This window comes from Panthera uncia, chromosome B1 (assembly GCF_023721935.1).
Source record: "Panthera uncia isolate 11264 chromosome B1, Puncia_PCG_1.0, whole genome shotgun sequence".
Taxonomy (NCBI): domain Eukaryota; kingdom Metazoa; phylum Chordata; class Mammalia; order Carnivora; family Felidae; genus Panthera; species Panthera uncia.
The window spans coordinates 49,370,884-49,395,466 of record NC_064811.1 but is presented as its reverse complement, the minus strand read 5'-3'; positions in this window follow the sequence as shown (position 1 = coordinate 49,395,466).

The window sequence follows — 24,583 nt, the reverse complement described above, 5'->3', positions numbered from 1 at the left end:
ATGAAGTTTATGCTTTCCTATTCTTTTTGGTATATGATGGTTTAGGGACAGTGGCTCTGTACCAGCAGTCAAGACTCCGGAGAGCAAACATTTGAGGACCTCAACATAGCAAGTACTAAGAAAAGAACACGAGCAGAGTTTTTAAGATTTCTTCCAGCCCAGAAGATAAAAGTGCCCAAATTAAACCAGGAGAACAGATCCTTTCACCAAGCTAAAAAGCTCACAGAATGAGATATTGGGGTATTAAGCAAACCACGTTGATCATTTTGTGTGCATGTATTATGTATACATAAATACGTATGTATATATGAATGTCTGGAGCTGAATTGGTTCTCCCTAAAATTCATATATGAAAGTCCTAACCCTAGTACCACAGAATGTGGCCATATTTAGAGATAGGGCCTTTACGGTAGTAATTACATTAAAATTAGGTCAGTATAGTGGGCACTAATCAAACAAACCAGTGTCCTTATAAGGAGAGGGGACTCGAATCCGAACAGCTGCACAAGGAGGATTTGTGAACACACAGGGAGAAGATGGCCATTTACAAACCAGGGAGAGAGGTCTCAGAAGAAACCAACCTTGTTGACACTTTGATCTTAGACTTCTACCCAACAGAATTATAACAAACTAAATTTATGTTACTTAAACTATCCAGTGTGTGGTCTTCTGTAATGGTTAGGTAGCCCTGGCTAACTAACAACATATGCTGATATTTTTCTTTAACCTTTTTTTTTTTTAATGTTTATTTTGGGGGGGAGGGGCAGAGAGAGAGAGAGAGAGCAAGAGCTAGACAGAGAGGGAGAGAGACAGGGAGACACAGAATCTGAAGCAGGCTCCAGACTCTGAGTGGTCACGACAGAGCCCAACGCAGGGCTGGAACCCACGAACCATGAGATCATGACCTGACCTGAAGGCGGATGCTTAACCGACTGAGCCACTCAGGCACCTGAGTATTTTTCTTTAACTCTTAAAACTTGATTGCTGGATACTTGATTTATTTTTCCAAACTCAAGAAAAAAAGGGAGACACCCCCAGCCCCATTTCCTTTTCAGTGAAATATTTCCTCATGTTTGTTGTCAACATGTATTTTGCCCTTCTAGGTGGAAGGGTTGTTTAGGATGTGTTTACTATGGAGTTTTAAGAGGTCTTTGTATATTCTAGATACGGATCTTTGTCAGACACGTGGGTTGCAATTAGTTCCTCAGTTTGTAGCTTGTCTTTTTTTTTTTTTTTTCAACGTTTTTTATTTATTTTTGGGACAGAGAGAGACAGAGCATGAACGGGGGAGGGGCAGAGAGAGAGGGAGACACAGAATCGGAAACAGGCTCCAGGCTCCGAGCCATCAGCCCAGAGCCTGACGTGGGGCTCGAACTCACGGACCGCAAGATCGTGACCTGGCTGAAGTCGGACGCTTAACCGACTGCGCCACCCAGGCGCCCCTGTAGCTTGTCTTTTAATTGGCAGTCTTTCTCACAGTAAATGGCTCTAATTTCAATGAAGTCCAATTATCATTTCATACCTCATGCTTCTGGTGTCATCTAAGAACATTTGACCCAAGCCTTAAATTTTCCCCTGTTATCTTATAGGAGGTTTATAGTTTCTGGTTATCTCTTTTGAGTTCGTTTTGGAGAAAGCTGGAGGTGTGGATCAAGGTTCATTATATTTGTCTACGGATGTTTAATTACTTGTGCACCCTTTGTTGAAAAGACTATCCTTTCTCCACTAAATGGCTTTTACACCTTTGTCAAAAATTAAAATCTGTATTTGGGTGGGCCTATTACTGAGTCTAGAGTGCTTTTAAATAAGTTACTGGAAGTGGTCGTATTAATTTTTGCACTAGTTTTGTCACTTTGGTATAGGTAGGTATGCAGTGTCTATATTGTATTCAGATAATCCTTAAAGACTAGTAAAATTACAAAATATATAATAAGTTTCTAAAATAACCTCTTTAAGATTACTAAGCAACCTTTTAGCACCTGGACTAATTTTAAATGTTTATTCAAACCTTTTTTGATCACTCTCTTCTCCATCCAAATAATGAAATAGAAATTATATCCTACAACATGAGATTACATTCACAACATAAAAGTTCTGTTCTCCAATTAGATGAAATATTCAAAACAGTGATTGGGAAAGCTTTCGTATTCTACTGGAATGATATGATATCATTTGGAACATCATGTAATTAAATACTAGAAATGAGCTATTGTTGAAATAAGAACACTGTCTAAATGAATAATCTTTACTTATACAATTCTTTGCAATGTTCAAACATTGGCCAGAAAAGTTTGGCCTTGTAAAAATGATCAGAAATATAATTTTTCCCATTTAATTCTCTATGCAGAATGAATCTAAAAGGACAGAGAAATTTTTTCATTGATGCTTAACATAGAGGAACTTTAACTGAATAACTCTAGGGGAAAAAAAATCAGCCAGCACTATTAAAAATCAAGTTTTATCTACATTCCCCAGCAATTTATAAAGTGTACCATCTAACTCTCTGCAGAGGAGAAGAGAGACAGAAGCAAGAAGTCTAAGCACTGTCCTCTTCTCCACCAAGTACATTCCCCAAATGCATCGTTTAGTTGATGCCCAGGTTTAGGATTGGTTCTTTTCAGTTTTCTTTACTTCGATCTCCTTCTAAAGAGTTCAGATTAAGGAAATACTTGTGCAACTCAGCAAATGGAGAACTGCTTACTCTCCTTGAGCCCAAGAGTCAATACAAAGCTACATTAATAGTATGTAAAACATGAGTGACATGTAAAACATGAGGAATCCTTCAACTTATATAAGAGGATTAGAACTATCACTGCAATTCCTCCAATTATTACCATTATTTATCTGTGACAGTGAATTTTATGTGTTGACTGGCCATGGGGTGCCCAGATTAAACATTATTTCTGGGTGTGTCTAAGAGAGTGTTTCAGGATGAGATTAATATCTGAATCTGTGAACTCAAAGTTGATTGCCCTCACCACTGTAGAGGAGTTTCATCCAATACATTGGGGGCCTAAATAGAACAAAAGATGGAGAAAGGAAGAATTGGCCCTTTATCCTAGATCACTGCTTGAACAAGGAAATCTTATCTCATCTTCTCTTGCCCGTGGACTAGGATTTACAAATATCAGCTCTCCTGGTTTTCAGGCCTTCAGACTCTGACCGAGTTACACTACTAGCTTTCCTAGGTCTCCAGTTTATAGATGGTAGATTGTGGGAAGTCTCTACATTGACAATCAGATGAGCCAATTTCTCATAATCCCCATGTCCCCTCTCAGAGCAGGGTTATGTTTCTCCAAAGTACCCCAACAAACATATTGCCCTTTTCAAGTCACCTTCAACTGTTGCAAGTTCCAAGCAAAGTTCTTAAGTTACTCTTTTATATTATACATGAATATGGTAAGAAATAATTACAGTGATAGTTTCATCGAGATCTCATTCTTCATACCACACTGCTAAAGAAGCTCTTAAACAGATAAATTCTACAGTAATTACAGAACAGGAACTATCTCAGCTTTTATTACAATTATGGTCAGATTAACTGTGCCAGGCACTGTCTGACACCCCTTATCCGTACTTGGCAGGATAAGTGCCAAGAAAAATGAGTGCCCAAGATCACAGTATTACTAAATGGCAAATTCTGTTTGCTCAGGCAGTCCATCTCAAGAGTTCATATCCTCAGACTATAGGACTCAAACCACATAGTCTCTAGTGGAAACTTTTCCTTTTATAGATATGAACCAATCCCTATAGACGTTTTGGATTTTTAATCTTTTGTAGCAGAATTTATTATTATCAATGCCAAATGCTCATATTTTACCCTAGTATAATATGCTAGAAACTACTTAATATAATTTGAGTTATTCATTTTACAAGTCACTATAATATTAGAATTTGATATCTTTATTTGGCTCAAATATCACTTAGGTTCAGAATGACAACTTAGAGTCTATAAGTAACTATAAATCAGAAGTCTGCAATGATTTGAATCTTTCCAATGCTTGAAGGATAAATGTACACACACACACACACACACACACACACACCAACCATTGCCATCATTGTATACATTCCTCATGTTAGCTGTATGTATATATCAAATGTATGTGTCTACATACATACATGTATGTACATACATGTGTTCATATGTGTGCATTTATATATGCCTATATATACGCCTGTACATACAACATATATACGCCTGTACATACAACATATATACGCCTGTACATACAACATATATACGCCTGTACATACAACATATATACGCCTGTACATACAACACATATACGCCTGTACATACAACACATATACGCCTGTACATACAACACATATACGCCTGTACATACAACACATATACGCCTGTACATACAACACATATACGCCTGTACATACAACACATATACATATATACTCACCTACTTGGAAAAGTAGTATCAATGACAGCCTATTTTCTAATATGTTGATAAATGCACGACATATAAGTGTTTTTTTCTTTTTATATTGATGTCCAAATAATTTGGTCTCACTATATACTCAAATGTGTTAGAGAAATCTGGTAGACTTGAACAGTGTTCTCTCCCCCAGTCTCCGCAAAGTTATCCAATTAGCTGTTAGTGATTGGCACGTATGGCAAACCCAGTTGTGGTATGTTTTCTAAAGAGAATTGCTAGTTCTGTAAATACAGCACTTAATCTTCTATACTCTGTTATTAAACTTAAGCTCCGTGGACTACAAACTTGAGATCTAAAATTTCCTCCCAGCCCAAGAATTAGCAGTAATCAAACGCAAGATTTTCAGTAGGGAGAATATACTTAGTTATATTGGAAATTTTTCCTAATTTCTCATATAGCTGCTTAAAACAAAGCATATTTTTTATGTCAAGATGATACATTAATGATGTTTTAGAGCTGTGATGGACTTTAAAGATAAATGTCCACATTATATAAATGAATAAACTAAGACCTCCACATAGTAACTCATTTATTCTGGATGCACCACTAATTAATGGCACATAAAACATTGCCTAGCTAGAAAAGTACTTGTTCCACGAAGCCTGGTCTTCATCCACAAAGAATTTATAAGTCCCTGGACCCTTGGCAAGATGATCAGAGAAGATTTTCTGCAACTGGCCTTTGGGATTGAACTGGCGTATTAGAAAAATGAAGAGCAGACACATTTATTACAGGGCAAATCAAAGGTGGGGTCTGTTTTAAATAACTAGAATCATGACTAATATTAAGTATTCATTATGTGTGAGGTGCTATTTTAAGGATTTTACAAATATTATCAGTTCACATTAACAATTTTCAGATAAAGTAACTAAATTACAGTGACTTTAAATAACTTGCCCCAAAGTCACCCAGATTTAAGGGTCTGGCTCCAGAATTCATACATTCAACTACCGTACTCTGCCACTGTGAGTAGGTTACAGCCTTTGTCAGAACAGAGGCCTTGACATCTTACGATGTGTCAGAAGCTGGTTCCTAACCTTGAATGTGATAGGCACATGGAAGACATTAATTTCGTTTCCACTGAAAAGCAATGGCTGGGTAAGCTGAAGCCTAAACCAGCGGTCTAATATATTTTCAAGCCTCGGAGGAGCAGCATCTTACAGTCCTTTGGCTCTCTGGCCCCAGAGTGGCAAGGATGCCTCAGCATTGTAATTCTCTAGGACTCATTTTGATCCACTGATCTGTCCAAATTAAAGTAGATCAAACAACAGCCTTGACTCCTTTCTCCTAGGCCAAACCCAGGCTCTGGGAGTTATTACTCTGTAGGTAATCAAGGACAGTATTTGTCATACACTTGAACAGAATTTTCCTAAGCTGCCACTCTGGACCTGATTTCCATCAGACTCTGCCCTGGCTCCTTTTGGCTTGAAACATGGAAAAAGGAAGAAGTGGAAAAATCTCAATTCAAAGAATGTAACATTACAAAACAAGAAAGTTCTTCAGACAAAGAAATACCTAGCAGCCTTTTTTAAACAGAAACTTGTAATTCTTCCTTCTCCCTCTGCCCTCTTAATATACACAATAGGCCTGAGATTTAAGTATTCCATTTTGCCTATTTAGCCTTTTATCCTTGAGATGGAAGAAAAGGCCAAAATATTTTCATTGCTTTCTCACATCCTAAATTTCAAAGTGATCCACTATTACTAGTTAAATAACAAGTTTGCTAAATTGAATTAAAGAGACCATAGGCCATATTAAAATATCAAGAATGAAAAAAAAAAAAGTCTAAATTCTACCTTTTCCAAATTATGAAAATATTTCACAGACTATAAGAGGTCTTTTACCAATTTTTCCATTTATGGATATAGGATAAAAATCGTTCTATAAAGTATATCCAGATATATTACAATAGGTTAATTTTTTTAAAACTATTTAAATTAATGGTATTATCATTATATTTTCTTTATCAAAATTATTTTGATACCAGGGAAACAGCAGCTATGAGAATAACTTTTCAAGTTAACCACTGCTTATATATATTTTTATTAAATCAAAAATCATTGCTCAATGGCCACACAGCATAAAGTTATCTCTTCTGTATGGTCAACCTAACTTCTAATAAGAAATACTATTAAAAACTATACCGAGATGGCATTTCTCAACTCTTAGGCAAAAACCCAAAAGTTTGACAATCTACTCTACTGGCAAAGCTCTCAGGAAACAAGCATACTAAAACACTGCTGGTAGAAATACAAAATGGAACAACATTAATGGCAAATAATCTGGTAGTGTCTAGCAAAATTTCATATGCATTTCCCTTTGGCCCTACAATCTCAGGTCTAGGTATCTATCCAAAATACATACTGGCAGAAATACAAACTGAGTATTCACAAAACTATTCAATGCAGCACTATCAAAACAGTAAAGAGCACAGTCCACTCAAAAGTCTCCCTGTAGCAGATATGTTGAATAAAATATGACAGTGTTACTCAAGGTATAATTCATGCTCTGAAATCAGCAAAATCCCCAGTGCAGTTAATTTTATAGGACAAATACTCTGGCCCCTTTAGCAAAAAAATTAAAAATGGAGATGAAAACTATTACTGAAAAGGACTCAAGAAACATCAACCATTTATCTATATGCACAGGGTTTAATTTCATCCTTATTTAAACCAATTGTATGTTGTAAAACTGAGGAAATGTAAATAACAGTATATTTAGATATTAGATGGATATTTGGATATTTGAAGATGTTAAAGTTATCAATGATTTAGATAGGATACTTGATTTGTCATGATTTTTAAAGATCAAACCAAAATATTTACAGATCAGCTGACAGAATATCTGAGATTTGCTATTAAATAATCATGTGGGAGACACTGGATGGGGCTATCAATAATAATAAGTGATCGGTCATCCTAATTATTGAAACTGGCTGATGGGTATTTCACATTCTTTTTACTAGTACCTTTAATATTACATATGCTTCAAATTTTCTATAATAAAAGTACTTTTATCTCTATGTAAACTACAAAAGTTTCTTTCATGCACTTTTATTATTCTATCTAAAAACCATGCACATATTTCAAAAGTTGGTAATTTTGGTGGTTTGTTACTTTTCAGTTTGGCATCAACAGTCCCATACACATGAAATAATTCAGAAATATTCTATGAGGAATAAACAGCAACTGAGCATTCAGTCTTTAACATTTATGATAAGAGAACTTATATGATAGGAGTTATGAAGAACCCTATGGAAATTTAGAGTCTTCAGGAACCTAGGAAATATCATACAAAAAACACAAGATTTTGTTTTATATTCTTTCACATAAAGCATATGCAAATATTTAGAATAACCAGAGTATATTAAACAGTAACAAGCAAGACTCATGGCATGCCACTGACTTTTATTCCTAATAACCTCAAACACAAGAAGTAATCAAAACGGATAGACTCTAGCTGTATCTTCACATTGTTACTGGAGAACCAGCTTGTATAGTTTGCTTGTGACTCACATTAATCAATGATTTTGCTATTGGGAGTCATGAAGCACAACTAGATCACGGAAGAGGTGCAGTATGTAAACAGATCATTCTAAGAAAGTAAATAGCCCTTATAAAAAGCTAAGTAAGGTCACAAGCAAGCATATCTCTATAGCACTCAGCTAGCAGTGGGCCAAAGAAAGGTGTTTACCTTTAGAGAGAGAAAGAAATGCCATGTACCTTAGATACTGCACTTTTTTTTTCTTTTTGCACTGTCGTTTTTAACAAAGTCCGAATCAGTTATTTCTTCAGAAAACAAAGATACTGTGGCCAGTAGTCACACGCCATATGTGGCTATTTAAATAAAAATTTCAATTAAAGTTAAATAAAATTTAAAATTAAAGTTTTGAGTTGAACTAGCCACATTCCAAGTACTCGATAGACACATGTAGGTATAGGTGCAGCAACCATACTGGATGGTACAGATACAAAATATTTCCTTCATTGTAGAGAAGGTTCTATTATACACTGCTCCTATAGGAGGTTCCCATAAACAAAACATTTTAGGACTTGTAAACTGTTTTCATTCTTGAATCTAACTAACTGCTTAGTATTTTTACTTACTCCATTTTATTGTTAATAACCAGATTTGTCTGATTATAACTCAGAAAGTAGCCATTTGGGTGAGGAGAGTACTTACCTCTTTTTAACATGTATACATGTTTTATTGGTGACTGTAAAACTTTGTACATTCTGCTTTCATATATACATGTGTGAATGTGCATTTAAAAGATATACATATTTATTACAAGCAAAAGATGATGAAGTCCTTGAATCTCCTTTACTGTTCTCATCATGAGCTCCATCTCAGCTCATGAATTCGCTCATTCTAAAAATCAATGGAATCATCTTTAATGGCTCTCTTTCTCATACAAGACTTTCCTCAGCAAACATTGTTAACCCGCTCTCCAAAATATACCCTGAATTGCACCACCTCAACAAAAATCAAATGATCCAAGTCAAAATATTTTTTTAATTTACTTTTTAAAATGAGTTAACATTTATAGATGGTAAAACACACAAATCTTAAGTTTACAGCATGGTTTCTACATATATATATAAATTGTATATAAACATATAGGTATAAATTCTATATAAAACACAAAGCTATATAAATTCTGTAAAAACCTATATAGATACCATTCAAATCAAGATATATAACACTTATAGCACCTCAGCAGGCTTCCTCACACCCCACCCAGTCAGCAGTCTGTGTCCAAATGCAAGGCCTATTTTAGGATTAATGTTTTGTTTATTCTTAATATCACTTAAATCATACAACACAGACATTTTTTAACTAGCTCTGTTCAGTTGCCACTAGGTCTGAGATTTATGTTATACATAGTTGTATTTCCTTTTTTCCAAAAAACGTAATCAAAGTGGTAATGAAGGTCCAGAATGAAAAAAAAATCCTATTTTAAAGTTCCATTTTGGAAATATGGAATTTATTTATTCTTGCTGTTGTTGATGGGCTATTAGGTTGTTTCCAATTTGGAAGCTCTTATGAATAAAGCTTCTTATTAGCATTCTTGAGCATATCTTTTGATATCCAAATATATTCATTTCTCTTGGGTAGGTAAATAGAAGTAAATGTCTTGGTCATATGACATACATAGGCTTAGCTTTAGTAAATACCGCCAAGTTTCCCAAAGTAGCCATGCCAGTTTACATTCAACATCACTGTATGTATAGGTCTATATGAAACTGCCCCAATATCCTGCCTGAATTACTTATAGCAGTCTCTTAATTGGTCTCCCTTCCTCAACACTTGGCTTTCTACCATCCATTTGCCACACAACAATCAGAAAACTGACAGCATACCTGAGGAAAGATTTTAATAGAAAAGTAAACCATGTGGATAACCAGTCAAAGAAAGAGCAAACGTGAGTAAACTGATGCCATCTCATGACCTATCCCTTTGAGGAAGCCAAGGAGGCCTCTGTGGTTGGTGGCAAGTGGACAAGACAGGAAAACAATGGGAGATGCAGTCACAGTGGTAGCCAGAGTCCAGATCATGCAGGTCATATTGAGAAATTTAGAATTTTTATGAATGTGATGGAAAGTCATTGGAGAATTTTGAGTGTAGGAGTTACTTTAAATCAACTGCATAATTTTAACCCCCAAAACTACACCTTAAAATATTCACTTTATATATGCTGTGATTTCCTAGCCCATGCAAATTAAAGAAACTCGTATTTTCAACTTACCTTTGTGAATCAATAGTCCTTCAAAAATTGAAGAAATAAAAATCATGCATATGGAAAATCACCCTGAATAGATCACTGAAAGAGATTAACTTGTATATATTCCCATATCAAGTTGGTCAATTACTACAGCAATGGCTACTCAATTTCAGTATAGATTATTAAGGTTAAAAATTTCCTAAAGCAGTGGTCCTACTGTGGATTTTAGAAACAATTAACAGGGCATCTGTGTGGTTCAGTCTGTTAAGCATCCGACTCTTGGTTTCAGCTCAGGTCATGATCTCACAGTTGTGAGATAAAGCCTAGCTCAAAGAGCTGAGCCTATGTGGGATTCTGCCCACCCCCCCCCCACTGCCACCCCTCCACTTGTACGTACACACACACACACACACACACACACACACACACACTATTTTTTAAAAATGTTTACCTATTTTTGTGAGAGAGAGGGGGAGGGTCAGAATCCAAGGCAGTCTCCAGGCTCTGACCTATCAACACAGAGCCTGACAAAGGGCTGGAACACACAGACCACGAGATCATGACCTGAGCCGAAGTCAGATGCTTGACTAACTGAACCACACAGGCACCCTTCTTTCACTTTCTCAAAAATACATAAACATAAAATAATTATCATGTGAATTACAAATATCTATTTACTGATATTTTCAGTTTGCAGCTGCCACAGATCCAATCTACCTTTCTCTAAACAGAGAAAATGTACCTACCCTTTAAAACTCCATCGGTATTCTTAGCCAACAGTTCTTAAACCCTTCCAGTATCCAGAGTCAATGGAGGAACACTTAAAAATAATTTATACCATTAAAAACTTGGTCCCAAAGTTCATATGGGAAGAAAAACATGCAAAAATAGCCAAGAGGGACACCTAGGTGGCTTAGTTGGTTGAGCACTGGACTCTTGATTTCAGCTCAGGTTGTGGTCCCAGGGTAGTAGGATCGAGCCACGTGGCAAGCTCTGAACTGAGCATGGAGCCTGCTTAAGATTTCCCCCCCGCCTTGCTCACACTCCCTAAAATTAAAAAAAAAAAAAAAGTTTAAACAATAGCCAAGAACATACCCCCCCCCCCAAAAAAAAAAAAATAGAAGGACCAGCCTTACCAGAAATTAAGGCATACTGTAAGACCTCTATAATTAAAACAGTGTGGTGCTGGAGTACAAATGAAAAATACACCAGTAGAATTGAATAAAAAGCCGAGAAGTACACTCATGTGCATATGAAAATCTGATTACGGTAAAGGTGACATCTCAAATTACTGGAGCAAAATAATAGCAACATAATAATAACAATTTCTAATCCCCCTCCCATATCTGAAAAAATCTTACTCTCTGAGGGTGAAAACCTACAGTCTTTAAAATTCCTCAACGACCAGCCTGATAAAGCCATCCTGATATAGCTCCTATGTTGGTTTTTTTATTGCAATTATAACAAATTGCTACAAACTTCATGTCTTAAAACAACAAAAATGTATTACCTTACAGTTCTGGTGGTCAGAAGTCTGAAACGAGTCTTAAGAAGCAAATCAAAGGTTGTCTTTCTGGAGGCTTTAGGGGAGAACACAGTCCTTGTTTTTTCCAGCTTCGGGAAGGGGCCCATGTTCTTTAGCTCTTGGCCAAATCACCCAAACATCTAATTCTGTCCTCACGTCTTCTTCTTTGACTCTGACCCCACTACCTCCCCTTTATAAGACACTAATGACTCTAGTGGAGCCACCTGGATAACCCCTCCATCCCAAGAGCCTTAACTTAAACACACCTGCATGCCCTTTACCCACTTAAGGTAAAACACTTACAGGTTTCAGGAATTAGGACCTGGCCAGCTGATAGCCATGAAATCTGTTGTGAAATGTTGTTTTGCTCAAGGTATATGCAGACAATCTGGCCTCACGCAAAAATGTAGTTAGGGAAGGCAGACCCCAGACATCCTTGGAGCATACTTTGAAATTCCCCGGCCTAGAGAAAATTCAAAAGAATGAAGATTAGAAATTAAAGGATTGTCTTCATTTAGAAGGGAAAACAACAAAAGCAGGAGGAGAAGAAAGAGGACATAGGAGCAGAAAATTAAAGAAAGGAAACAAAATAATCAGAAAAAAGAGAAAGTAAAAAAGAAAACAGCAGGTGGAAAAAGAGACAAAAGAAGGAAATAAGGAGAAAGGGCAAATAGAAGTGGAAGAAAAACAACTGAGGAAGGTATAATAGACTGAAAATCAGCATGGTATGGTAAGACTATATTAAAGTAATGGTGAGAGAGAGTTACAAGAAGATTTCAATAGTATTAAACGCTAGAGAATACTTAAGTGTTTTTAGGAAAGGTCAATTGATTTGGTGACAAATACTATAATGATTATTACTATAATCAATATTATTGGTAATCCTGAGACATAAGTTCCTAAAATGGGATCATAATAACAAAATGAAAACATTGCATTCTGTAAAGATATAAGCATAGATTTTTAAGCTATATTTAATTATATTTAATTCATTTAAAAATTTTAGTTCCAATTAAAGAGTTAGACGTGGCAATTGCCCAGTGAGTTAAATGAAAATAATTTGGCACAACTTCAATATCCAATAATATGGCTTTAACTGGGGAGTAAAATTAACTGTCCGACAAGAGGGAATTAATTGAAGCAAACTAAATGTTTTTCACACCTAAGTATAAACTGAAAACAGAGCCAAAACAGTAGGAGATAAATAAATGGTTTATAATTTTTAAGTATAAATCACTGGGATCCCTAAATGCACTTACTTCCCTTTTATAATAAATATTACTTTCAGATTAATTCTAAATTTGACTTGTTATAAATGTGAGGCTTAGTACAAAATAATTAAGGTAAAAATATGTTGAAAAAAGGTGTAGGAAAATCACATGCATCCAGATACTGTCATATATCCAGATATCCTTGTCACCTAGTAGACCCTAAGACCTGACCGTTACTACCTGCTTGTACTCACCGATCTTTGTCCCACATTTTCCCCTAAGTTCTTCTTTCTAGCTTATCTCTCTTAAAAAAAAGTTTGTTTATTTTGAGAGAGAGATAGGGAGAGACAGAGAGAGAACACAAGTGAGGTATGCATAGAGAGGGAAGGGCAGAGGATCTGAAGCGGGCTCTGTGCTGACAGCAGAGTCCAATGTGGAGCTTGAACTCACAAACCATGAGATCACTGCCTGAGCCAAAGTGGGATGCTTAACCAACTAAGCCACCTAGGCACCCCTCCAGCTTATCTCTGAACTCAGGCAAAAGACTCAAGGGGCACAACATCCCCAACAGAAACAAAAACTACCATTCAAGCAATAACAGCTACTCAGACCACCCAGATCAGTTTGAACTTCACCCCCGACTCACACCTGCACCGATTCCATAGAATGATCTCTAAAATGGGTGACAATTACCTTTACTTCATTATAATATTAACATCTCCCCCAAAGAGGAGCACAATCCTTATTTACCTAACATACAGTGTACGTATCGGCATATTTCTTTAAGGTCCATGCATGACCTTATGCTTGCCGCCACATATGATGACAAGGCTTCCCTATCTAAATATGCATCCTGACCCTAAATAATAGGAACCCTGTCACCCTTGCGTGGAGAGTCATGGCTTTGTAAGTTATTCCCCATGATCTCCTTATTTGCCACAGATAAAGTTTACTTTGTGTGACAAGTCCACAAGTTTTATCTGTGACTCACCAAAGAGCAAACTCATGTTAGTTCAATTACACTACCTCTGGTAAAACTTTGACGTTAATATTTCCAAACCCCATTCTACGTGTAAGTAAGTTTTATTTATTTTATTTATTTACACTATCATATTTTACATAAGGATTTCATCAATTGTGGGATCTTCAAAGTGTTCTCCCTTGACACACTACTGTTAAACTTGTTCCTTCCAGTGCACTGGACTTAGATATTCTGGGTTTTCCAACTAATATCCAGCTGTTTGGTAGTAAAATTGGCCTAAGTTTATGTTACAAATAGCAACATACATATAATAAACTTAAAATTGACTGAAGTACAAAATTGAGGGAAATCTAAAACTAAAATAAGTAGAGATCCATAAAAATTTACAAAAAGCACAACAGGATACACCCAATATGCCAATACTCAAAACACTAGTAACTGAGACTCAGGCCTCAACAATAATTATCATGTTGATCAATTTGTTTTCTCCTAAATTGCCTTAGGCAATTAGCAGGAGAAAGCGTTAGGAAGCTGGAAGAGAAGCAAAAGTTAACTTCACAATACTGTTCTCTCCCAGGGGATGGAATAAATGATTTCTCCAGGAACTAGATTTATAGGGAAATAAATTGCACTCTATCACTGCCCAGATTGCATTCTCTTAACCTATGGGTCTTAACAATTAACCCTTTATAATTAAAAACAGGGATATGGCTGTACCCCTGGGTGGAGAAAACCATCATTCTCTCAGGCTACTCCTACTCCTACTTCCTAATTGTCCTATACCAGAGAAAGCTTTTGTGAATATCATCTGGGGACCACTGGATATGGTTTCGCTTTTGCCTCAAGAAAATATTAAATTATTAAGTCAACATATTACACAAAATTAATTTCAAGGCCACACTGCCCTCATAGGCAAATAGAGTAAAATAAAATAAAATTGCTTCCTACAATAATTCCTATCCTACTGTTATATTTTGTCACAAATACTGATAATAGCTTCTTAGAAATTAGATTGAAATTTATTCAATGATGGCAGAAATACCTAAAAAGACAATATTTCAATATTTGACAGTTAAATACTATTTTTTTAATGTTTATTTATTTTTGAGAGACAGAGAGAGACAGCATGAGTGGGAGAGGGCAGAGAGAGAGAGGGAGACACAGAATATAAAGCAGGCTCCAGGCTCTGAGCTGTCAGCACAGAGCCCGACGTGGGGCTCGAACCCACGAGCCGTGAGATCATGACCTGAGCCGAAGTCAGACGCTCAAGTGACTGAGCCACCCAGGCGCCCTTGACAGTTAAATACTATTAATTACTCTCCCCTGTATCAAAGCCCAAGAAGAAGTTTAAGTGTCCAGAATTTAATTCCACTTCAAAATTACTAAAAGTTCAAGAAATAAAGTCCACAATAACCATCATCAATTTCTTACTGGTCACTCTCAGGCAGAGGGGTCTCATAGAATCCCCAGTAATTATTCTCTAGACTGTTTTTCCCAGGAATGGAAAAAAGTTGTCTTAAGATTCAAAGCTGAATTCATTGAACCCCAAATCTATTTATGTTTTAAATTATAAAGACCTTAAAACCATAGTCCCTGGCACATACTAAGAATAATCAATAAAATTATCATTATTATTAGATGTATGTATTGTTGAAAACAGTCTTAAACAGTTACTAGACACCACTTGTCATTGCAATACCAGCCCAATTCCCACAAAATTTAAAGAACAAAAGCAATTCCCAAGTGTCCATAGGCAACATGTTATATTCTTAGTATTATCTTTAAGCCAATATTGACCAAAATTCCCGTTATTCAAAGGAAGTTTCAGACCACAAATGTCATGAGAATAAAGGAAAAATCCTCTTGGTTTCACCTCAACAGCATGTAAATTAGTCTGTGAAGACTGATGGAGCTCACCATCTATTAGTTTAATATCAACAAATAGAATAAGTGGTTAATTATGCCACCATGTTTATCCTATGTCAGGAGGTGGAGAAGGATGGTGGGGACTCCTGAAAAGTGACACTCACGATGACTCATTTTCATGTAAAATGTGGAAGTCTACGGTGCCGATGCCCACAATCCCTGTGTCTTGCATGGTAAGGTCCCTGCTTCCCTATCTGGCATTCTAACCCACTTACCATTGCTTCTTGCTCCATAAATTGGCTATCCCTGATGAATCTCCCAACTAAAGAATTTTCTCCTATTTTTTTTTCCCAGCTGGAAGATTGTCATCAGCAGAATCCTGAATCAAAGTTCAACGAATCCTTCTGAAATTTGTGTTTTGAAATTCTGAAGAGGACCATAAATCTACCTCAAAAATTTCCCTTTTGAGAACTTTTCCATTTTCCATGCCTTGAATAATGTCTACTACTTCAACAGCAGCAGAAACATCTAATTTTGCCAAATCTTTTTTCGGCTTTAATGGGATATCCTCCGTGTTCTGTTTTTCTCTGTTGTTTCTTTTAGGCAGACTTCGCATTTTAATCTTTTCAAGTTGTCCCTTCTCTTCTAAGTGTATGTTTTTCCCCACCTCTTTGCTTTTTGGTCAAGATAATACTTATTAAGTTATTGTTAATATTAAATATTCAACTAACCCAGGATTAGATTCTGTTAATGTCCTGCCTGGTTTCCCTTTAGTATATTTCACATTCCCTATGCCTTTCTTTAGAGTCCTAACTACATACGTTCCCCTGGTGTGCTATCAAAGGATGTATGTCATATTGAAAATCTAAAACTCATAAGGTAAGTCACAATAATCTTCTTAGTCCCCTTTCAAATCTATCCCATTTTTTTTCTTATCACGTTAATATGTACCATTCCTTGATGAATGATTAGCCTAGTGCTATATTTATTGACTTCATGCCTCAAGTTTAACAGGGAAAAATCTCAGTCCTCCTTTGAACCAGGCTTTCTTGGGAGAATCACTTCAGTTTACTTCATGAGGTCACGCCTTTTCCATTAGGTTTCTCTGACCCAATTCAGCCCAGTAATAACTCACATATTTCTGTCTTTATAATATCATTTTAAAAGGAGTAAATTCTGAGTATGTCTGTTAGAATATGAATTCTATGAAGAGCAGGGATTTTTCTTTTTTTTTTTTTACTAAAAAATATTGCAAGTCCCTAAAGAACTATTTTTCCAATGAATAAATAAGTCTTTATTTTAGTCTTTCATATAGATCTAGTGTGACTTCAATGACCTTGCCTCCCTTTAAGCATGTCTCTTTAATAATCCTTATTACTTCCCAGTGTGCTTACTGCTATCTCCAGAGTTAAAATAACTTCCTAAGCTTCGTTCTTCTAACATCTTGAAATTCCTCTGGTGTCCCAAGTTCTTATACTCTTTGGTGCCAATGGATTCTCCACAATAAAGCATCCACATACAAGGGTTTTTTTTGGTTTTTTGTTTGTTTGTTTGTTTGTTTGTTTACTAACTTTGACCTTGGCATGTGGGGTGCTCTCATTCAAAGTTTATTCTACCCATTTCAAAAAGAAGCAATATTAATATTGAAATAGAGCCCCCGTTTCATTTACCTGTTCAATAAACATTCACCACTCCTCTATGACTGAATTTGCTAAATGTCTCCTAAAGTCAAGGTCCACAGTCGAGGCATATATAATCAATAAATGACATATGATTTGAAGCCATGTGCCAAAAGAAAGATGGGAGTGGCCCTATAACTAATGGGCAGGCTACATAAATTCAGTAAGTTATCTACTCTACAGTGTTTTCTTCTTCAGTCCTAAATATAGCTAATAATGAGATGAAGTGGGACAATCATTTTGGCTACTTATTAAATATGTCAACTTAATGCTCAACACTAAAATTATACAGCAAAAGCTTCAAGCTCTAATTATTGCTTTGTAGCCCATGTGACATATTGTTTGTCTTTGTAGTTTAAAGTCATAGCTTGTGGGCTTTGTTGAGAAAATACAGTGAGGAAAAGGTATCCCAACAACCAATGCGTCCAAAACCTATATACTGCTCCCTCAGAGGTAAGCCTCAATGAGACTAAGAGCCTCTCTCTCTCTCTTTTTTTTTTTTTTTTTTTTTTGGTTCTCTGGTGCCTGGCTCAGTTGTACCCACTTAAGCTACTTCTGTTATCCAAAGTCAACCACAGAGGCATGGCTAATCCTGTTGGCAAAAAACAGCCACCATTTTCTCCTCCTTTGAAAAAGTGTATCTTGAATCTTATCACTAAGTACTTAGAAATGTTGCACATACTTATTTATCTCACTGATATTTATGGAACACATCCTAAATGCCTGAAAGCACATTAGGTGCTAGAAATTAAATGGTCCCCCAAACCACATGGCTTTCAGTCCAGTCAAGAGTGAGGCACGGATGGCTGGGTGTCTCAGTCAGTTAAGCAACCAACTTTTTTTTTTAATTTTTTTTAATGTTTACTTGTTTTTGAGAGAGAGAGGCAGAACATGAGCAAGGGAGGGGCAGAGAGAGAGGGAGATACAGAACTCAAAGCGGCCTCCAGGCTCCATGCTGTCAGCACAGAGCCCAACATGTGGCTCCAACTTACGAAATGTGAGATCATGACCAAACCCATGACCTAAGCCAAAGTCGGATGCTCAACTGACTGAGCCACCCAGGCGCCCATGACCTACTCTTGGTCTTCGGTCTCACTGTGAGATAGAGCCCTGTGTCAGGCTCTGGGCTGACAGCACACAGCCTGCTTGGAATTCTCTCTCTCTCCCTCTCTCACTGTCCCTCCCCTGCTTGCTCTCTCTCTCTTTCTCTCTCAAAATAAGTAAACTTAAAAAAAAAAAAAAAAAGAGGCATACAGGGGTGCCTGGGTAGCTGGTTAAGTGTCAGACTTCGGCTCAGGTCATGATCTCATGGTCTGTGAGTTTGAGCCCCGCGTGGGGCTCTGCACGGACAGCTCAGAATCTGGAGCTGCTTTGGATTCTATGTCTCCCGCTCTCTCTGCCCCTCCACCTCGTGCTCTCTCTCAAAAAATGAATAAACAGGTATTGAGGAGGGCACCTTTTGGGATGAGCACTGGGTGTTGTATGGAAACCATTTTGACAATAAATTTCATATATTAAAAAAATAAAAAAATAAAAATAAAAAATTTCAAAGAGGCATACATTAAATAACACAATTATCTACAGTATTTTATCAGTGTAGAACACAATTTTTTTTTTCACATTTCATTGTAACTCACTTTTCTATTGTGTCTCACAATGAATGGTGTTTTACAATCTTTGAAAGCCAGGCAGCAGTCATCATGTAGTTGTCATGATCAGCATAGGACACAGCTGCCCACTGTTGTCACTCAGGTTAGAAAATGTGTGTTGTTGGAAATACACTGGTGAATTTCAGTGACATTTTAAATGATTCCCAAAAATCACACAATGATTTGCCCTAAAATTAAAAATGTTATTTTTAGGGGCGCCTGGGTGGCGCAGTCGGTTAAGCGTCCGACTTCAGCCAGGTCACGATCTCACGGTCCGTGAGTTCGAGCCCAGCGTCAGGCTCTGGGCTGATGGCTCGGAGCCTGGAGCCTGTTTCCGATTCTGTGTCTCCCTCTCTCTCTGCCCCTCCCCCGTTCATGCTATGTCTCTCTCTGTCCCAAAAATAAATTAAAAAACGTTGAAAAAAAAAAATTTTTAAATGTTATTTTTATACCAAAAGAGAAAGACAGAGAGAGAGACAGGGTAAAACAGTGTAAATGTAATATGAGAGAAGAGGTAGTCAGTAGCCAGATAATGATAGTAGCCTATAGGTACATGTTAGTGAATTTTAATTTCATCATAAGTGCAATGGTAAACCATTGAAATAATTTATTTAGGAATTAACATGATCCAATTTATATTCTAAAAGATCAATCTGTCACCACTGTAGAAGCTGATTGAGAAATAATACCAGAAAGGGAAGCACTTAGGAGCCTATTAGTAATGTAGGATGGTAGGGCAGAGGAAAGATCAGGAAAAGTATACAGTTGGAAATACATGTGGACATAGAATCCACAGGATTTGATGGTGAACTGAATTTAGGGGGAGAGAAAAAGGGAAGTGTCAGGATGACTCCCAGATTTCTAGACTGAACAGTCGGGCATATGATTTATTGCACGGTTATGTTTACTGAGATGGATGAGATTGAAGGAATGCCTAAGACTTGAGTCCACTAATATTGAAAATTGAGGACAAAAATACTTACAGTAAATTTTATCACTTCCTCATTATATTAGTCAAGGCAGTTAGGAGATGGAAACTAAACTGGTTATTGGAAAAGATAAATTCTAATATAAAAATTATTAACCAGTAAAATGGGGTTAATTACTGGAAGTAACACAAGTGGACTCTGAGGGAATCTAGAGGCATATACAAAAAAGCAGCCTTTTCCTCTAGACTGAGGATGAGAAATAATAAAAGAACTAAGAACCAGGAGACGCCACAGCCCAGCCAATGCTGAGATTCGGACTTCCGAAAGAGAGCGCGGCTGCCACAAAACTTGTCAGAAGTCTCCAGCTGACAACAGTCTGTACAGGCAACCAGCCGTCAGGATGTGGGCAGACTGGAGCCCTCAGAAGGGCTGCCGGTGAAAGAAGATGGCCTGAGAGCATAGCTGGAGCTTGTCTGCATAGGCCCCTAGAAGACCGGCTCAATCATAAAAATAGAGACCTTAAACCTGAGTCTTCGATGGCTATCACCTGCAGGACCACTCGAGGCTCTCTATTGGTGAAGCTTAGCATTTGGTCAGCTGGCAAAGTGGCTTAGAGAGCCCAACTCCAGTATCACGAGACAAGGTAAATAAGGGTAGATGAAAGACAATACATTTATAAATGGTACAGTCATTTACGTTTTAATTCTTTTGATAATAATTTACTACAGATATATTAGTTACCTTAATTTAATCTACTATAATTAAGGCGCCAGCTGAATATAATGCTATCCCTAACTAACAAAAACAGATGTCAAACACAAACAACCCTGGACATTGGTAAGGAAAGACTTTATTAGGAAAAAATAAATATTGTAAGGGAAGGCAAGAAATTATCGTAATGTGGGGAGGGGATTACAGCAATGGGAAAAAGCTCTGACCACAGATCAGCAAGTGTCTCAAAGTTCAGGAAGAAAAGGGTTTTTCTGATATAAGGAGTAAATAAGGCTAAAAGGGAATCAGAATGAAAGGATAGTAGATAGTAAATCAGAGTGTGTTTTACCACTGGGTCCTCAAAACAGCTTGAGAGAGGGAGTTAAGAAAGGTTGTACGATGAGTCAGGCTGAGGGTCCCAATGTCTAAGGGCCTGGGGGAAGGAAAGAAACTTAACTGAAGTTTGGTTAACAAGCATTTTTTTCTGATTGATCAGCAGGACAAGAAGTTCAGCTAATCGTTTAGAAGACAAAAACATATGGGAATTTGGAGAGTCTGTGTCTGGCCCTGTGATAGGTAAACCAGTCTTATCCAAGTCATGGGGGGAGGTATGGTTCTCTGCGGCAGGCCTTTCCGGAACATAAAAAGGTTGGAGGACCTCTTTAACCTTCATTCTTCCATGGTCATAGTGCTCAAAATTCAACATCATCAGTATTGATCTGTTTGGAAAATAAATACTGTCCTTTTTAGGATTGTTTCTATAATAAAAAACTAAACCAAGTAAATAATTTATCTTAATTCTTCCTAGTAAACATATATAAAATTCTTAAAGTTAGAATACACAAAAAGGGACCCTTTCAAATTACTTGAACCATATAGATCAAAAAATGTAAGAGAAAAAAAAAGCTAGACCAACAAAATTATACATAAGACTTTCCTATAAAAGCATTCTTTTGTACCAGATTTTAACTAAAAGAACTATAAGCTAAGTATTGCCTAGTGCTTGGGACTCAGGACAAATCCTAATGTCACTTATGCAAAACGATGTTAAGAAAATTAAATCCATAATTAGAGCTCAGAAAAATAAAAAAAGAAAGTTAAGTGCAGAGTTCAACCAGGAGCTATATTACTCAATGCTTCCTTAGCTCAAATTCTGAATGACATCTCAAAGGAATGGTTGTCCTTTTGCCTACCACACCTCTCTTTTTACTGTTTTCACACACAGGCTAGAACAGAGAAAGCCCAAACTGCACCTATTTAGAAGCAGCCTATCTATCATATCTTATCAGTATCTGGAGAGTGTTACTAAGAGTATTTCCATATAGAATGTTAATGTGACTAGTGTTGTAGTAACAACGAAAATGCTGATGATAATGTTGTTGGTGATGATGATGTTGGTGATGATGATGATGATACAAAAGGTACATGCCCTAGGAAACCATAACTCTGAAGAGTGTTATCTTTCACAGGGAAGAAGAGATTTTAACATCAATCTGAAAGCCCACTATAACGTTAATCCTGATTTTTCCCCTTATTTATTTAAACTGCATCTCAATTTTAACTGTCATTTATAAGAGGACAATATTTTTCAACCCAGAGAGGCTATAGCCAGGGAGAATTAACTTAATTTGTGAAGCCCTTTGCAATTTGAAATTATCCTTAAATCATCCCTTTCAACCACTCTGGTAAGGAGATATATCCAATGTCATGCTTTAAGAGCCAATTAATTTTTAAAGTCAGAAAGATATAAAATAGGCATGTACCTGCCCTGAGAGAATTTTGTTTATTACTCTGCCTTATAGAAGGTTCCAAGTTTAGAATTAAAATTATGCTTGCCTTACTGTCAAAATATATTTAAAGTCACAAACTGTAAATTAGCCAGAAAAATGAGAATAGTTTACCTCTCTTTGTTTAATCCTCAGTAACAGGCTTTTATTCTGTGTGACCGAAACCCATAAAGAACTTTATTTCTTTTCCTTTGTCATTACAATTAGCCGTATACACTCAAATATACCAATTAATCAAAAGCAAAGGCCGTGCCCTATTCCTTTTTCTATCTGACCAGAACAAGGTCAGTCCTCAGTATCTGTAGCAGTGTGTAACTCTACACTCTTATGGACAACACTCAAATCAGGGTCCGATGGAGTCAATTTTTGAGAATGTAATTCACTTCCATATTTCCTCTACCAGTTATTCCAGAGTACATTTCAATAACTTCTCTTGTCTCAATATTCTTTTTTGGAGAGTCAGCACTTAATGCTTTCTTCCACTGTCCTAAACAAATCATTCTCTGAATAACACGCATCTTTCAAATATTTTTAGTTTATTCACCCAATTCCATTTGCAATGAATCCATTTCCACACAGCGACAATAGACCCTGAAATTATTTTAATTACAAATTCATTTTGGTTTGACCACAAAAACTACGTAAGTTTCTATATTTGACACATGCAGAGAAAGTCATTTTTAATTACAGGAAATGAGTGGAGAGAATAGGTTGCTACTAATATGGAGGATGGAGGCGCAAAGTAGGATCTTAGGAAAGCTGAATTTTATAAAATATAAGAACAAGGGACCCCCCCCCCACCAGATAACTAGAAACAACTGCAGTTTGGTGAAGAGAAAGTTATAATAACCATATGGAATGGAACTTCTCATTCTTCTGACTGAAAAATGTCAAATGAAGAGAATTTTGCATGAAGCAAAGAAAAGGTGAGGCAGTGGAAGTAGGTAAATGTGTCAAGCAACAGAGGAGACCTAACAGAAGAATAAACGGTCATTTTTATTCCCTGAACAAGCTCTATCCTTTGCAGATCCCAAAGTTTTGGAGATGTGCACATTGAACCACTCTGATGTAATTTAACCATCTCATCCTTTTATATTTCTTCCCAAATAATCCATACCAAACTTTATTCAGCAGATTCAACATTTCATCATGAAAACAACCTCAGAGAAAGGAAAGAATACTCTATGCATTCATGAGTATAGTAGCCTCGGTTATTAAGTGCCTAGTAATCTACTTGGCTGAAAGCTGCTATACAATGTAAGCCTATCATTTACATAAATAGATTACATCTACAATTGGTTTGCAGAAGTTTCTTAAAAGATTTCCACCTCTTAATTATTTTCTCTGAGCTCCTTCTTGCAATAACCATTCATTATTGACAACACTGTAGTGCAATTCTTTTTTCAAATAAAGGGTTTTATCGATTTAACTAGCAAAACACAGTAACTCAGAGACCCATGGAGAAACTTCCACAATGATAAAGAAAGATAAAACAAGCAAAAAACAAAACCCCCAAAAGATAATGAAAGGCATCTAAACACGCATGTTTTCTCTCATGTATTTTGCATGGAAAGAGAAATCTTCCAAATATAGATAAACTGAAAGGAAAAGAATGTTCACTTCACTTTCTCCTTTATTTTCCTTTATTTCATTAGGTATGGTACTTTAAAAGAGGCTACAGACTTTATTAGTAGGAAAACTGGAAATGAAATTTCTCGATGGTTCATGTTTGTACACATGGACTGCAGCTCTGAGATCTTGAAAGATGGGATTTTAGAAGCAAAAGGCTTTCCAGGAGTATTACTGGGAAAATATACTCTTCACAAACAGATATCATTAATGGAGGAAATCAAGCCTAGCAGTTACTTTTAGTAGGAGTGACAGACTCAGAAAAAAAAGAAAGTTGTATTGCTGACTAGTTTTTTGTTTTGTTTTGTTTTCTTGTTGTTTGGGTTTTGACAGTTTTTGTTTTGTTTTGTTTGCTTTAAGACTGGATAGCCAGAACAAAGAAAATTTTAGATTGCTGTGTCAAAAGCCTTCTACTAGTTTTCTTCATTTAGTAAGA